This window comes from Lissotriton helveticus, chromosome 10 (genome assembly GCF_964261635.1).
Source record: "Lissotriton helveticus chromosome 10, aLisHel1.1, whole genome shotgun sequence".
Classification (NCBI taxonomy): Eukaryota; Metazoa; Chordata; class Amphibia; order Caudata; family Salamandridae; genus Lissotriton; species Lissotriton helveticus.
In genome coordinates, this window is record NC_136071.1 from 791,531,544 (window position 1) to 791,550,377 (window position 18,834).

The following is an 18,834-nucleotide window of genomic DNA, read 5'->3' on the forward strand; positions in this document are numbered from 1 at the left end:
CTCTTCTTTAACTGTTCCATTTCTGCGCCTCTCTTCTTCTGTAAACTGTTTGTTCACAGCACCGGGACGCCCCTTGGCTGAGGCAGCCGTGCGCTATACAAATCACCATAACATTAACATTAACATTAACATTTGCATTATGGAAAATGTGAGGCCATTTTAAAGATGGAAAACTTGGTTGCAAAAAAGTTAAGAAACAGATCTTAACTATTCACAAAATTAACATAGATTCCGAAATAAATTAAAAAGTATTTGAAATACAACTAAGTATTACTGCCAGAATTCGCCAGACTTTTATTAAAAGAGAGTGCACACTTTTCCCTAAAGATGAAAACTTGGGATACGTCATTAATACTCTGATCCTGGCAAATGATTGAGCAGTGGAAGGGTACGTGCTCAGCTGTTACCAGAAGACTCTGAAACCACTCCTCTTTTGACGCACCCAATCAAGCTGCCTCAACAGTTAAAAAGAGCTTTGTTTACATAGTAATTAATGATGACACGAAACAAACGCTGACTACATAGAGGAATCAGAGCATATAGCTGGAGGAACTCCTAGCTGTGAGAAGTGCAGAACTGTAAGGACACAGAGGGGGAGGAGGAAAGGAATTCGATTCCTATCTAGGCAGAACTTAACTACCAGGGGTGTCCAGCAGGTGCATAAATAGAAAAGCACGCCAAATTGGGGCAAACTCAGTATGTGTGTCCCTGACCCTTGTCTCCCAGTCACTTTCTAATGCCACTGTCCCTTTGATGCCCTCCGCTGCAGCCCCTACATCCATTGCAGTTCTCCCTGTGCATGCAGCTGCCATTCCCTCCATGCTCCATTTTGCAGCCACTTTCCCTGTGCAACAGTTGTCCTCCATTTCTGCTTATGCCCCCTAAATCCTCCCCCTGTCCTTTTTTGTTATCCCTGGACGGTTGTGCTGCCACTGCCCTTCTTTGCTGCCACTGTCCTTGACCCCCTCCACTCTACCCCCTTTGCTGACCCTGTCCGTGTCTCTTCTATCTGCCCCCACTTCTTCGTGTACACGCCCCTGTCCACTTTTCATCATCTATGGAGCTGCCACTGCCCTTGTGCTGACACTGCCCTTCATTGCCTCCCCTGCCCCCCTTGCGTCCCCGACCCTCCTGTTCTCCTTGCATGGGCCTCTGCCTCATTCCTGCCTGGTCTCTTGTGCTGCCAATGCTCCACGCCTGCCACAGCCCTGACCCACTCATGCCCCCTCGCCCGTTGTGTTGCCCCTGCCCCTGTGTTTCGCCCTCCCTTGGTGCCCATGCCCTCTTCCAGGCGTTCTCATTGTTTAACTATTGTGCTTTACTGTGCTTGATGTTTTGTGACCTGGGAAGCGATTATGGGTTTGTTGAGTTGCTAATTTAATTTGTGTGACACTACTGTGCTGTGTTCTTTTGCATCAAGAACTTTAGAGATGTTAGAAAACGCTGTTACTTTCTTTAAAGTTCCATTGATAATCAAGCACTGTCTAAAATGACAGTCTCTTCAGTGCTTACTTTACATAAAATAAACCACCGTTTTTGAGATCCATGCAGGGAAACAGGTTTTAGTGCCATCCGGCTGACGGAATCATCCACCCTCCCAAAGTTGATAAAAGCCATTCTGCCAAATCCGCTCCTTTATGCAAACAGATGTTTTGTAATTTTTCAGTCAAAAACAGAACTTCTCTACCATTGCACCCAGGATCTTGGAGGGCAATGCCATATGCATCACAACTGTCCAAAACTGCATCAATTTCATAAATAGCTGATGACACAACTCATTAAAGAAATCTAAACCACAATCCATTAACACCCTTTTCACTTATAGAAACCAGCCGTCCCTCTAATAACACATGGAATGTCTATTGGCTAGTTTCACTGTGTTCAAATACTGCCTACATACAGGGCTTAATTTGAGCTGATGGTTGCAGGTGGGGTTCAACATCACTCACTTTTCGGGAACCAGACTTATATTTCATGATCAGACCTTGACCATGAAGAAAAGAGAGCACGAAGGAGGAGGAGAAAGGTTGAAAAGGAGTGGCAAAGAGAGAAAGTGGGAAGTGAGAAGAACCTGCAAAAGTGAGATAAAGGGGCAAGGAATGTAGAGAGGTGGATGGAAGTAGCATGAGGTGTAATCAAGGCTAGAAAGCCTTGGTATTCGGCATCCCTGATGTATGGTATCACTGGCCTTCTGCATCTAACCAAAACTGTGAGCCCTGGCACTTATTCGTTTACAAATAATGCACTGCTTACATACATGCATATATACATGAACACATATACACATACACATATGCCTCAACCGAGACACTTAGGCAGGTATAGTAGAATAAAATAAGGGCATATTTCAACTGAATAAACATCACGACATTAAGTTTAACACAGATTGTAGGGCACATTTTTGCAATTCATACATTTCCTTCTTAATTGTGCTCAAATTCAAAAGACACGTGTCTCTATTTCAAACCAAGGCCAAATGAAATTAAACCTAGCCTTGTTATAAATTAGCAAAATTACATAGTCTAATTACATATTTCAAAATCAAATAGTGTTCCTTGTGAGATAACATTGACATCTTTTATACAATATATCTTTTGCTTCTAGGTACAATTTCAATGTCTATACACTGCCCCCATTGGAGATCTGTGCTAAAGCAGGAGGAAATACTCAAAAGCATGAATATATTACTGCTGTACAGTTACTTCTGATTTAGAGTGAGAACATTGTTGTTGCCTATCCTTTCTGAAATGTACAGATCTATTCAAGCACCTTCAAATTGCCGTGCAAATAAGTATGGTTAGTTCATTGTGAATGTCTGGAAATAGTGACAAATCTTCAACTCTAATGGTGGTAATGCTATTTACATTGTCTGCTCTCACAACTCTCCCAACACTAACTTGGCAACGATCACATCCCCATTTTTAACATCGAACTTTTGATTGTGGATTAATCCTCAAATAACGTGTGTTTGCAGTCTTAGATGACCTCAGGGCATAAATATATGCATACTCTCACTTATCCAGACCTTACTTGCAAAGTTATCACTTTTGCCACACGTAACTTATATGAGAAAACGGATTTACGAATTGGCCCAATAGTGCCTTAGAAAATGTTCTTATTTTACAGTGAAGTTCAAAGATATTGTAGAAAATGACCTGAGGTTCATCTGTAACCAAATGGAATTACCATCTCCTTAAGGTTGGCTAGTCCAGAAATATATTACACTTATGACTAAATAAGTCCTGACTTACCAATGATCCCGCCATCTTAGAAAACACCTCCACCAACACCTTAGAAAACACCTCCACCAACACCTTAGAAAACACCTCCACCAACACCAATCGCAGTAAAGCAATGAGAGATATCATGAGGATGTTGGACCTTTGTGACTTGGTAGATGCAGCGAGTACCTCATTGGTCAAGATCAGTTTTGCATCACAAAGCAATGTACAACCATGTATGGTGCTGTTTACATGGTAACAGAAGTGCCAGAGTTCAGAGTGAGAACTGTATCTGAGAGTTATAATAAATAACGTTCTGTAGGAGAAATCTGTGGTAGCAACACACACTCAATTTTAGATATTTTATAAAATCTAATAATCTAATTTGAAATAAAACATTTCCCATTCAAGTTCCTGAAAATGTATTTTACCAAGTAAGTGTAGTCAACTAACTCCAAACAAACATCAACATGGGCCAGCATTATTTTTTTAACTCATGCCCCGACATTTTGTTTGAATTTTAGCCCTGTTTTCTTTTACTTACAAAAGGTAAAGGGCTAGATTTCTATTCAAATAGGAAACCTTGTTTGCTCTCCATGGAAAATGTGATAGGCAATGAGGCCAATTTGCAAAACGAGATCTTGGCCACAAAAACATTAAGAAATTGATCTTAGCCTATTCACTTTTTTATTTTTTTTATTGAGGAGATGCAGACTCCTCCGTAAGTCTCTTCCAGACAATCTAGACTGTGAGGCTTTGGCCTTTAAGATTGATTTAGACAGTCAAAATACTTTCAATGGCATATTACTCTATCATCCACCCGGAACTAAATATGCATTTCTTGACAAGATCGGTCAACTCTTGGAAGCCAGCCAAGGCTGGCGGGTCCAACATTTCCATCTCAGGAGACTTTAATTTCCATTTGGAGAATATCTCTGACTGAGAAACAGAAGCACTCCTTGACCAAATAAATGGCCAGCATAGGACTTAGACAAATTGTAAAAGGGCCAACGCACCCAGCAGGGCATTGTCTGGATTAGATCTTTTTGGACAATCCCAACCTTAAATAGACCAGTTCCCTTCCCATAATATGGTCGGACCATAAAATGATTATGTTTGAAATCTTTCTTTCACAAACATTGTCCGCTAGATACCCAGGGAAGGTAATCACCAGTTGGCCATGGAATAAGATATTAGCAGAAAAATTAGAAACCTTGCTCACTGAATCATTACAGGAGACTTCTCCTGATTTAGACCTCGCAGTAGCGAACTATCAGTCCTAGATTGACTCCGCAACCCTGCAATTGGCCCCTCCGGCTAGCCGTCGAAGCCCCAGGCTTTCACTATCGGAACCTTGGTTTAACAACTCACTCAGAGCTCAAAAACAAATATGCCGAAGACTTTAAAGAAAATTGAGATTATTTCACTTCTGGCCCCTGGGACCCCATCCTTCTGGGCCTGCCCTTTATTTTATTTTATTAGATTTTTTGGAGGGGAGCTGTGTGGCCTCCCTCCTGAGGCCCATCTTACCCCAGGGACCCTATCCCACTGGGCCCGGCCAATTTCTTTTTTAAATAAAAAAAGGGAGGGGGTCGAGTAGCCCCCCTCCCGGGCCATTTTCGGCTATGGAGACTCCATCCCCCGGGCCATTTTCGGCAATTGAGACTCCATCCCCCAAGCCCTGTGTTGGAGGAGGGCCCACTGGCCCCCCTCCAACACATTTTAAAGCAGTAGTGGTGTTCCCCGGTCTGGGGTCTGAATGGACCCCCTGTGGGGTCTTAAGCTCCCCCACACAATTTTTCAAAGGTAGCCCTGGGGAGGAGGTGGGCCCCGGGGAGGCATTTTAAATTTAAATGTAGCCCCGGGGAAGCGGCAGTCCCTGGAGCTGTTACGGGCAGGACCCCCACGCCTTTAATTAAAACAGTAAAGCCCAGGATAGGAGGCAGTCCCTGGGGCTATGGGGGGCTGCATGGCATATAGTCCTTGAGGAATTTATTTTCTGAGCAAGGCAACTGGTCCACATTCTGTGCACCCCAAAGTTCCACCCCATAGAGTGCCGCACTCACACCTCTTGCCCTATAGATATCAAGCACCGGAGCAATCGGTTTGAGGGAGGAGGCCCTTTGTTCTTTAAGTAATGCCCCCACCACCCTCTTGTGACTCAACAGCATCTTTTGGAGGTGACAATTCCATCTCATGGTGTCGCAAAGGCGAATTCCTAAGTAGTCAAAAACTTTGACCCTTTCTAGGGAGACTGATTTTAATGAAGGTGGCCTGCCAATCTTCTTCGGGGGGTTTAGGACCAGATACTTTGTCTTCCCAGTATTTATTTCCAGTCCCCTCGAGTCACAAAAAGACTGGAATCCAGTTAAGAGACTCTGCAGTCCTGCCGGGGTTTTAGAAATCAGGAGGGTGTCGTCTGCAAACAGAAGAGTGGGTATTTTCCTGCCCGCCAGCGATGGAGCATCTGAAGGGATTTGTAAGAGGTGGCCCACCACCCCGTTAACATACAATGAAAACAGAGTGGGGGCCAAAACACATCCCTGACGGACGCCTCTGTTTACAGGTATTCGTGAAGTCTTTTGACCCTGATTACCCCACCTGATTTGCGCAAAGTTATCTGCATGCAGCTTAATTAGCAGGGACAATAAATATGGGGGTAAACCTAACCCAGATAGTGCCCTCCAGAGGTGACTACGGGGGACCAGGTCAAAGGCAGTCCGCAAATCCATAAATGCAAGATACAGACTACCTTCCAATATATCATCATCAACCGGAATGTTTGCTCGATTGTCCCTGTACCTGATCTGAAACCTGCCTGGAAATCTGAAAGAATACCTTTCTCCTCAACCCACTGCAGGACCCTCCCCAAGACCACCTTTCCTGCCACCTTCTGTGTAGAATCCAACAGGCTTATAGGGCGATAGTTTGCTGGGTCATCCCGATTTCCCTTCTTGAAAATCAGGACGACCTCAGCGCCCCTCCAAGATTCTGGGAGAGCTGCGCAAGCAAAACTAGCAGTCAGTAGTGTGGCAATGAGTTTCCCCCATTCTAGCGGGTTAATACGTAGCAGGTCTCCTGGTAGGCCATCCGGCCCGCAGCTTTGTTAGGGACAAGACACTTGATTGCACCCTCTACTTCCTTGGCCGTAAACAAATAGTCTGTGCCCAACTCAGAGTAGTCTAAAAAAGAGACATCAATAGGATCTTCCCCCTTGCCTGTTACCACATTATAGAGATGGGAAAAGTGATCGAACCAGAGGGCCTCTGGAATGTTGCAGGTTATAAGCATGTCCACAGGCTTGTCTCTAGCTCTGATCAGTTCCCAGAAGCCCTTCGAGTCCCTGGCAGAGCTTGCCAGTTTCAGATCACACCAAAACTGATTCTCCCACTCTGACTTTGCCCTGGAGATGGCACCTCTATAGTTTTTCCTGGCATTACTAATCAAGCCAATATCTTTAGCGCCGTTTGACGAATCTTTGTGAATTTTTAAAAACTAATGGCCTGCTTACTTCACCTCGTGTGTTAAAGGTTGTGGGGTGAATCGTCAGGCTGGGGCAGAGAAAAAGGGAAGGCCCCAAAACACTTTTTTGGAATTACACCAAATTTACAAAGGTAAGAAAAACGATACAAAATAAGAAAAGGGGGTAGGGTAGAAACACCCTGACCCCCAAGGCCTTCACTCGGGGTCACACAGGGACCACCAGGGCCCATAAAAGCATTAAAAAATAAAATTGGTGGGATTCACTTTGGGAGCTTGAATCTGGCAGAATTTGTTTTTTAAAAACGAAGCACAGGCTCCCTTGCTTCTTTTCTTTAATCCCCCGGGTGGGCCAGGTCTCGGGTACATTTCTATTTGTGATGCGGTGGCCCCCACTGCCCTGGGGACTGCCGGCTCCCTGGGGCAATTGTCAATAAATGCAGGGAGGCACGTGGTCCTCTGCAGCCCCATGGACTGCCCCCTCCCCTGGGCTTTATTGTTCCAATAAGGCATGGGGGTCCTGCCCCTCAAGCATATAGCCCTAGATAGCTGGCGGTCCCCGGTAATATATATATAATTGTATGTATGTATGTATGTTTGTGTGTATATATATATATATCTCTCCTTCAAGAATGCCCCTGCATTAAGAAACGCACTCCTCCAGCCATGGATTTCGACAAAATCATTTATTAATAAAGGAGCAGTAGTAGTATTAGTACTTTATTTAGCATAGTTACTTAAAACCATTGCAGTACAAAACAGATGAAAAGAAAATTTTGTTAAAACTACATATTCAGTAAAATCAGCATATCACAGTCACATTTCCTCGATTCAATTATACACAGGATGTCTTCCTGGAGCGGTTAAAAAAAAATGTTTAAAAAATTTCTTTTTTTTAAGTTTGATTCTGTTTTCTGTTATAAAAATATTTTTGCTGTCCCGGTATCCTCATGTTCTTATGAAGTCAGCAGTGACAGTGGATGATGTAATGTTTAGTCAAATCAAGCCCCTTGGAGATTGGTTTTTTGGCATCTTCCTTTCCACTGCCTTCATAAATTTTACAAAACTGCAGTTCAGCTGAGGATCTTGGGATGAGAAGCAGGCGAGAACTGCATTCCTTCGTGTGCGTATCTCTCGTTGGTTGAAGTGATGTTTCAGCAAATGTTTCCGTTCGTCCAGCAGTTTCTCGCAGGAGCAAATCAAGTGCAGCATGTCCTCTTGCACTGAGCCGCATAGCCGACAAAGGAAACCAACTTTGGTTTTTATCCAGCGTGGGAAGTTTTCAATGCAGGGTAGCAAGCCTAACCTATACTTTAAGAAGTGCATTTTGACGGATTTTGCGTAACCCACGCCAAAGTAGCTCTGTGGTGCTATCGTTGAGTAAGAGTTCAGGGTCATCCAGCTGTGCGTTCTTTTTGAAAGGGCTGCCTTATCTTGGACCCACGATAGTTGTTTGATCGATTTCTTGACCAGCTTTTTGAGTGTTGTATGGTGTACCGGGGTATCCCAGAGCTGCTTCAATCCTGTGTTCACCAGACTGCCTGTGAGGAACTTGGCTGCTGGTGAGGACGGATGTTGCGTTAGCTCCGTCCATAAATGCTTGTTTAATGTTCCATGTTTAGATTTCCTCACTTTGTCCCAGGCTGAGATGTAGGCTCCCTGCCTTGCCAAGAGTTGTTGTTCAATGCTGAATTCTAGCCTGATTTATGCTGGTGAGGTTCGCTTGGGCAGGCTAAAAATGATTCTGTAAGCAGCTGTAATTGTGTTATCGAGGATCTTGGCGTCACTTCCTCTGAGTACCTCACTCCCATAGGTGATTGTTGGAAGGAGTTTAGCGCGTATCACTTGCGCCAGGGGAAGAAGAGAAGGACCAGAAAGTTTGCTGTTTAATGTTTTCAGTGAGATTGCCAAAGATAGCCCTTTGCCTCGTATACTTGTTCTCTGAATAGAGAACTGCCCGCCGTTGTCGATCTTCACTCCTAAATATTTGTATGTTGGGGCATCTCCGATTCTTGTGTTGTTCCAGTACCATGATGTTAATTTTCTTTTGTTCTGGCTAATGGTCATTGTCTGGGTTTTCTCCAAATTTATTGTCAGCTCGTTTTTGTTTGAGTAGCTGTATGTTGCGTTCAGTAGATGTTGGAGCCCTACCTTTGTGTGGCTTATTAAGACAATGTCGTCTGCATATAGTAGACAAGGTAAATGGAGTACTCCTAGCTTGGGAGCGTGGGAGTTACAGTTGTTTAGAATCGGAGCAAGGTCGCCTAAAAACAGGTTGAATAAAGTGGGGGCCAGGACGCAGCCCTGTTTCAGGCCCTTGTTGGTCGGTATGCGCCTGGACAAAACTGGACATTCCCTACCTTTATCTGTACCCAGGTCTCTGTGTGTAGGTTGATCAGCAGATCCAACAGAGGTCTTGGTATCCCCCAGCTGTTCAGTTTAGACCATAAAATGTTCCGGTTTATGTGATCAAAGGCAGCCTTATAGTCTATAAAGCAGAAATTTGTTTGATTCTGCCTTGTCTATGCCATGCCCATGGTCAGAATATTGGTCGTTGTACCTACTGATTTGGCAAAGCCTGTCTGGTTAACCGGGATTAAGGATCTCTCTGTGGCCCATGACAACAATTCTTCTAAGAGGATGCCTGCAAAATATTTTGCCTCGTTATTGATTAAAGCCACCAATCGATAATTTTGAGGGGAAGCCTTATCTCCTGCCTTGTGGATTGGAGAAATGATGGAGCCCTTCCAGGAGCTTGGCACGGTGTTGTAGCGTCTTATCTCCAGAAAAAGCGGTTCGAGGGCTGCTGCCCAGCCTTCCACGTCTTGTTTGTAAAGAATGGGCGGGATGCCATTCGGTCCCGGAGCTCCCTCACTTCTTCCTTTCTTAATTTGGCGCCGGATAGTATTTTGTAATTTCGACAGATCATCATTTAGAGTCGAATTATTGCTTTCTTTAAGGCTGTTGACCCTGTTAGGTGCTGAGTATTTTTTTTAATTAACAGTGTGGGCTGACTCTTATGATTCTTTGGACGGCTCAAAGTTTGGCTTTATAGTTTCAAGAGTAGTTTCTTGGGGACAATGATCACTTTCTCCGCTTCTGCCTATCCGATAAGAACTTATGTATTGAAATAATGGTAATCAGATGAAGGTATAATCTAGAATACTGCTATTTCTTGTTGAGTGGAATGTTGAGGCCGGAGGATTGTCTCCGGAAGTCCTTCCATTTAGGGCCCTGATGTTAAAATGTTCCAGTTCTTCTAGGGTCTTTTTGCCTAGTTTAGTTTGTTTGGATATTTGTGACTTCCCTTGTGATGGAATGTCCCAAATTGAGTTTTGGGTTAGGATCTCAACATCTTGCGTGACACCTATGAGGTTGAGATTGAAATCCCCAGTAAGCAAGACGTTAGTTGAAGGTCTTTCTCTTATGCATTCCTCCATGTAGTTGCATAGGTCTTTGACAGCTTTTCTCTTTCTTCTCGGATGAACATAGACATTGATTAGAGTGAAGTCGGTATCAGCGATGCCTGTTTTTAGTTGCGCCAGGGGAAAGTTTACTGCCAGCGAGGCTGTAGAGGATGGTCCAACTTCTTTTGCCGTCAGGAAGCTTGTGATTGATACGTAAGTTGCTAGGCCACCTTGAAGGTGCCCATATTTAGCTGTCCTTTTCGCGCCGGTGTAAAAGCGCAAGTATCCCTGAAGGTGTGGGGGATCTGCAAGCCATGTCTCTTGAAATCTACCACCCCCTGAGCAACAGCATAGGTTCAGAATGTTTCTACCCTACCCCCTTTCCTTATTTTTCAACTTTGTTTTACTGTTTGCTTGTGACTCGGCTGTCGTGACAAATAAGATGGCTGCCAACACTTCCTGGTTTGGAGTATTGACAGCCAATCAGCATTCAGCTCCTGCTCGTAATTGTATGGATTTCTGTACGCGTACAGCGCGATTTTTCTTTAAAAAAAAAAAAGAGCCTAAACATCCATGTACGACCCCCTGAGCAACCGCAAAGGACCAGAATGTTTCTACCCTTCCCTTATTTCTCAAGTTTGTTTTACTGTTTTCTTGTGACTCGGTGCTACCGAGGCACAAGATGGCCACCAACACTTCCTGGTTTCAAGTGTTGATATTATCAAACACATTATCGCCACTTTAGTGGCACTTTCCTGCTGATAAAGTGGCGATAATTTTGTCGCCCAGGCTTGATAATATGGCCCATAGTGCGTAGTGTACAGCAGCTTCTCTGTAAAATCTATATTTACCTTCAAGCAGTGACAACAAATACCTTACAACAGTTTGACAAACAGATCGACACAACCTTATTACACCACTTTTGAGATACTTTTAACATGGGTAAAGTGACGCAAGGAGTTTGTAAATCTACGTCTCACTTTTCAAGAAAAAAATCTCAATTCCAGACTCTGTGAGACAGTTTTAATGTTCTTTTCTCTCTCTTTCTCTCTCTCCCTCTCTGTGACATCATTTCTCTTTCTCTCTTAAACTTATAGACACTGCTGTCTACTTGCACATGTAGAAGAACAGCCCAACTGAAGTCATGAATTCCACTGGCTGAAGTCTTTGGTCGCAGTGTTTATACAACGGTAAGCACAGAGGCCTAGATCTACAAAGCCTTCATAGCATTGCATTAGAAATAAGTCGACATATTTACAATCCCGTTATGCCACTTTTGTGTCAGTAACGCAGTAGGTACTTCCATATACTTCAACAAAAAAGAGAGAGGTCTGGTCAGTCGCAGGACTGCCACAAAATTGGAGCGAATGAAGAAGGGATAACACACACACTCAATTTTGAGTAGGAAGGCCCTCACACACCGACCTGGTCAGTGTCATGCTTCATCATCGGGCCCCACCAAAGAGGCCGAGTGCCTCTTTGGTGTGCTGCGACGCCAGAAATACTGCGGAGCTGGTCGTGTGGGGAGGGCGTGATGTGAGTGAAGTATAATTAAAAGTGCCTAGGAGGGTATCAAAAAAAGATTTTTTTAATGAGTGATCCCTAAGACACAGGTAAGTGGTATATGTGTCTGAATTTACGTGCCAAGGTTGTTAGGATTTGGTTAAATTCAGCTAAGTACCACACAGTTAATTAATCAGTCAACATGTTTCTGCCATACTAGTGGTATATATTCACCAAGGCATTCTTCAGGACTATACCCCGGCGGTATGGACACTCTAATAGTCCACCCTAACCTGGGGGCGTGAAAGTGAAAAAAGAAAAGGTGAAAAAAGTGCTTAAAATTAGAAGAGCGTGATGCTCATTCTAAAGAAAAAAGCCCCAAGTTCAGGGGTATTTCAGCACCTGTGGAGAGAAGATGTACAAACAAACACACAAGGACATACATACAATTAGTATACGCCATTGCGAATTATCATAGTGCTCCATAGATGGTGGCAAATACTAGTGTGCCCATAGTAAACGCTATTTTAAGCACCATCCAAGTAGCCCTTTGGGGATGTTTAGCGTTAAACTCTGGGAGGTGAAGTGCTAGTGGTGTTTAAAACTACAGCTGTAGAAGGGAAATAAAAACACGGTATGAATTCACCTTGTAGCAGGGATCAATTGACCAAGAGGTCGGTGACCCCCCTAAGATAGTAAATATGGGTGATATCTCACTTTAAAAGAGGGCGCTACTAGCACCATGGGTCTCGGGAGGAGGATTGGAGCGCGCCTGGCACATCCTGAAAAGGAAAAGAGTTAAATGGCATTGCTTCCAAGTACTTAGCTCGTGGAGATTGAGATGACCGTCCTATCGGTAATGTAAGACTCACGCCCTCAGCACTCGCAACCCGCTTTTGAACCTTCAAAATTCCTCTGAACCGGACCCCGACGATGGAGAGCGGGACCGGAGAGTGAGTTTAAATACGCTGTGTTTGTGTTTCAGCGCGCGATTCCGGGTTGGGCGTGTCTCGCTCAAAGCGAGGCTTGGAGCGCACGCGCTCGTGTGGGCGGGGTACGGTCGGTTTCCAGAGCGAGGCTTGGAATCACAAACCTGACGCTCGCCGGCCATCAATGTTGTGACGGTCGGTGTCTAGTGACAGAGTTTCTACCACTTCGGGATCAATAAAGGATAATTGGCAGTGCTCCTATGATTTAAGGAAATGGGCATAGTTGTAAGGCACTAGACGTTTAATGCATGAATTATAAAAAATATATATAAAAAATATATATATCAATAAAAACATTGAGAGGGCATTTTATGCTCATACACACAATATCAGTAATGCTAATGGGAATATTTAGAGGGCTTTGCTTTTAGACACGATCTCAGTGGTGATATTGGGAATAATTACAAGGCACTAGTTGTTTTAAGTGCACAGATAGTCAGCAGCAGGAAAAATAGGAGAGCATTTGTATATTGCTGTTACACATGATATGATAATTGGAGCCTGGCTCAAGGGTTTACGACAGAACAGTGTTCCATGGGATGTCGTCGTTAAGGCCATTGATGTTGGTCCCCAGACGATATACCCAACGCTGCTCTTTTTCAAACAATCTGTTTTGTACATTCCTTGTGCCATCAATTACTTCAATGATGGTCCATCTCATGTCATTGGTAGTGTGATTATTGTCCAGGAAATGGCGACTCAGTTTAGTTGTTACTTTTTTGCACCTTATATTGCTCCGGTGCTCGCAGATGCGTTGTTTGACCTTTCTCGTGGTCATGCCTATGTAACGGAGCTGGCAGGGACACGTGATTAGGTAGATCACGTTTACTGAGTTGCAATTCGTGTGTTCACGTTGGGTCCACACTTTGCCTTCTTCAAGTGACAATGTTTTAGTAGCTTGAGTCAAATGGCAAACGCTACAGTCCGAGCAGGGGTAGTGTCCGGTGATTTTTGGCATACCCCAGGCTGTCGTCACTGACGGTATAGTGTTGGGTGGTTTTTCTTTCATATAGACACCACTTAAACGCAGCAGTATAACAGAACTGAAATGTACGAGGCACACTGCACACGTAAAAGCGTAAAACCATAGAGTGACTTGTAATGCTTCAGCTCATTTACTCACATCTACATAATTCTAAACTCTAATTTTCTTTTTTGTTTTCCAGATTACCAATCGGACATCTTATGAAGTTCATTTAACAATTTGCTTATAATATTGTTTGTTATTAAACTTATTTTTCTACTTGTTTGTAATATAGTTATAATAAAATTTCGTTTAGTTATTTTTTAAATAAAAGTTAATAAAAAAAGTACATACTTCTTTTATTTTGTGGTGGGGGGAGGGGTGTATGACGGTCCACAATAGAAATAATGTTGAAATAGTATAGTAAGATATTCAAGATTAGGATTGAAAACTAATGACTTCTATTTCCTCTGAATAGACTACAACTTAGAAAAGAAATCAAAATAATAAGAAACAATGTGTACCACATTTACAAATCTCTTGCAACATTTTACCATGCAAAGTTACCCCCCTACAAAACTTAAATATTTGGGCCTCAATCATACCCCTCAAACCACGGAAACAATCACCCCACAAAGATTTCTATATTGTATGAGGAGCTGCGTGGCCCTCTGCCTACTGCCCTGGAGTCCACGACGCCCAGACCAGGTTGCTGCAGTGTCCTGGGGGGAAACAGCCATTACAACGCAGTCATAACCACACGTGATCGTCACCACGAAGCCTATAGCATGCATTTCGGGCCATATTATCAACCAAACGAGATAGAATATCGCCGCTTTATCAACACTTTCCTGCTGATAAAAGCGGGGATAATGTATCGCCTTTTGTTTATATCGTGTTTTGTTGATAATATGGCCCGAAATTCGTTTTATTAATGTAATTGTTTACTTACCTGCAATCATCCAGATTCCGTTGTTTATCACCCCTCACCCTGCCACTCCCCCGCCCCCCCTGCCTGCCCCATCGCAAGTCCCTCCACGGGCCGCGGCTGAAAGACGCTGTTGCGATCTAGTCATTTACACAGTTGTGGGGAATCCTTGGTGAGGCGCGCGCTCACTAACGAGTGCGCATTTCACCGAAGACGTTCCGGAGTTCAGATCCATTTTCAATTGCTCCTTAGACATTTGTGAAGAGAAAGTGGAAATATTTCTGTGAGAGTGAAAGAACGTTGTTTAACATGTTAGTGAGTAAGTAAACTTACCTGACATTATAGACAATATTGAATGTACTCAGTCGATGTATTTTCTCTAACTTAAAACAAGAAACGATAAAATTTGTGATAAGCAAGGTCTTAAGGGAAAAGAACACATTGAGTTAGGAATAGTAGGAAGACTTTTGAATTAAGAAGGAACATTAATGAAAAACACAAGATATTGAAGGATTGAGAGAATAGATAACAAGCAACTGCATAAAGAAAAGTTAGTAGAAGAACACGAGGAAATTAATAATATAAAAATTAGACAATAAACTGAGAGGCCTAGGTTAATGAATGTTACGTAATAATAGGTTATAAGCAGTGAGAAAAATAAAGAACCGTAAGCTACAAGGTTGCAGATAAATACTAGAGGAGAGGCTAGTTCGAAATTGGAAGAAGTAGGTAATTAGTAGGGTTAGACTAAGTTATAGATGAGGAATAGAGATAGAGTAAACACAAAGTATTAAAAAAGTAGTGTGATAATGATGTCTAAATATACACAGAAACACAGTGTTATTCTGAACAATGAATACTATCTTTTCCATTATAGTAAAACACATTTATTATTTTGGAAAGGGTAAGGTGAATAGACATATTCTACATTTTTTAGTAGTGTATTTTACTATAACAGCCTGAATCTTCTCCTATAGTCATACGGAGTGACTGCTTTCAAAATTTAAGGAAAGCTAAGAACAGGAAATCCTCATAAGTAATTATAGTTGTATAATTTTGCAAAGGGCTAAAACTCTACTAATGGAATGTTATTAGATAATAGTATTTATACAGTATTTTTTGTAGGCCAAAATAGGTGAAAACGGTAGTTTTGTATTATATATTACGAAAAGTGATCAAATTAACTGTTTATATTTTTATAGAAGGAGGAAGAACATAAAGGAAAAACTATGGAAAGAGAACAGCCTCATACTCAGGAGATTTTGGATATTACTTTGAGTATAATTGAAGAATTAATCGTATCTGTCACAGGTAATGAGAGTGAAGAGGGGGAAATTAGTGCTGCAGACATGAATTGTGATTTTGAAGACGAAAGCTTTGATGGAGATTTTATGGAAGTTTTAAATTATGTTGAAATTTTAGTACAAATTAAATCAGAAACTGCTGACGAGGAAATTGATCTGAATGACATATATGATAAAGTTGCATTGGAATGTCTGTTAAATTATGAGATGTTACAAGAATAAATTTATTGTTGAAAAATAATAAAGGTTTGAGCACTATCTACTAATGTATTTATTGTACTAAAAGTGAAGCAGTAATAGATTCAGTTATATATTCTTTAAATGTTTGTATTGATTTAAAATATGCAAAGTGGGTTTGAGGGTACCGATTGCTTAAAATCCGTATGGAGTATACATGCAGTCTTGTATGCAGCTGCAAACTTGTGTTTTATGCCTTCAATTTCCCAGTCTGTATCCTTAGACTTCCCGCAAACACTGCAACACTGCTGTTTTAGTATTGTAGTGAGCCAGTCAGCAGTATGTTCTTTTTCATTGTACCATGGTAAAACTGAAGCTGTAATAAATTTAGTGAGGAACTTTCTTTGCTAAAGTATAATGATCCAGTCAGTATTTAGATACTCATGGATTATAAGAGGCCTTAGTGCATAGGCTGTTTCAAACTTCTATAGATTGTGCAAGCACTGTTCTATGCACCAGCAAACTTATGTTTTATACGTTAAATTTCTCAATGTGCATCGTAATACTTCCAGCAAACATTCTCACACTACTGTTTCAATATTGTAGTGAGCCATTCAGCAGAATGTGTTTATCTGTATACTGTGGTACAACTGAGGATGTTATAAATTCAATCAGGTTCTTTTCTTGCAGTCTTGTAATCATCCACTCACTATCTAAGTACTCATGCATTAAAATAGACTTTGGGCATAGACTGCTTCAAAACCCTTATAGACGATGAATGCAGTCTTCTATGTACTTGCAAATTTGTGTTTTATACGTTCAATTTACTCGTTTTTATCGTTACACTTCCAGCAAACACTCTGTCACTGTTGTTTTAGTTTTGTTGTGACTCATTCATCTGTATGTAGTAATCCTATCACTACATTAAAACACTACTGGGCACATATACAATAACTGGCATATCCCCAGGAATATGTCAGTTATTGTGCTCCGTGACACCACCACTATGGATGCGCCGTATTTACAATGCGGTGTACCATGGGACAAAAATGGTACATATATGTGATGTATCTGTGCTGTAAAGGTGGTGCATTGTTTGAGTTATGTTGGAAGTGCAACGTATCTCCAGCAATGGTCTGGGGGCCCTATGCTGAGAATTCTGTGTCAATCCTTACACCTGCTTCAAGGTAGTGCAGGGTTTTGACACAGCATGAGCCCAAAAGTGACAAAGTGAAATCTCGTAGATTTCACTCAGCCACTTTTTGGAGGTGTTATTGCGCAGGAACGCCTCCCCATGTAGGAATGTGTCCTTCTGGTACAGGGATTTACAATATGACGTACCTCCCAGATACGTCACATTCTAAATACCGTATTTCTTGGTGCATCTTTTGCACCACTGCTTCATCAGAAAAGTGATGCAACGGTGGTGTAAAAGAGGCACAAGGGTGTTGTAAATCTTCCTCTAACAAACACTTACAAATTCACTGAGGCAGTTTCACTAGCAGTGCATTCTTTTTTAATGTAGTTTTGTTATTATTTTACATTAAAAATATGAAATGTAACTTTAAAAATAAAATAAATATAAGTATTTATAAGAAAAATGTAGGAAATTACTATAAAAAGAAAGAAATATAATAATTAGTATATTTCAAAATTATCATTTACAAAACCTTTGAAGTTCACTGAAAAAAACATAGGTTTCACACACGTTATAGTTAGGAATTAGCATTTAAAAAACCTTAGAAATTCACTGAAAAAACCATAGGTTTCACCCATGTTATAGTTAGCTGGACATTTCTCTCATACAAAACCATTGAAATTCCCTCGTTATAGTTAGTTCAGCTAACTATAACTCGCGCGCCCGCAATGCACTGCTGATGACGTCACATATTACATCACTCATGACCTGGTCAGTGACATCACTCATAACATCACTGATGACATCTCAAATGACATCACTGATGACATCACTGATGACATCATCCAGTGAATGTGTCTTTCTGAAAAATAAATATGTTTTATATATGTATATCTAAAGGTCGATGGAAGAATAAATGGGTAAATTAGTGTCTGAATGGATGGTTTTTTTTAATGATTGCACAACTGACTTATTAAGTGTATCTTAGAGAATACATGTATTAGCGAGTAATGTTTAAATATGTAAATATCTATATCAGTGTCTCACTCTGTCTTTCAGTGACTGCATGGGTTGCTAAGTAGCTACATGAGTGTGTATATGGATAATTAGTTGTTTTTTTGCGTATCAGTATAAGTGTCTGAGTGTCTGTATGGTTCGGTGGGGGATATTACTTAGCGCATAGATACATGAATGAGTGACTCACTGTTTGTATGTGTTTTGAACACAGCATGTCTGCAGGACTGTATGGGTGGATGAATGTGTGTATGTGTGTGTTAGTGAGTGAATGACTGTCTCAATAGTGTCTTTATGAGTAACTACATATGTTTTAAACTAGTATATCTGAATATTAATGTATATAAGTGTGTATATATGAGAGTGAGAGATTGGAAGAGTTCCTGCATAAATAAGTATGTGTTTCTATAATTGATTGTTCAAGAGAGTAAGTATGTGTACGTTTCTGTAGAAGTAAGTGTAGTGGTGTATGTATAGCTGTATATGCAAGTAAATAGACGTTTGATAGTTTATTTGCATGTGTGAGTATGTGTGTGAGTAACTCTATGCATGAGTGTAGGTGTGTAACAGGATGTATAGGTGTATGAGTACATATGATGAGTGAGTACATGTATGAGTGACTATATAGAACTGTTGGTGAATGAGTGGATGTGGATGTAGATTTTGGAATTACTGAATAGGTTGTTCTAACTGGTATTGGTATCTCCAT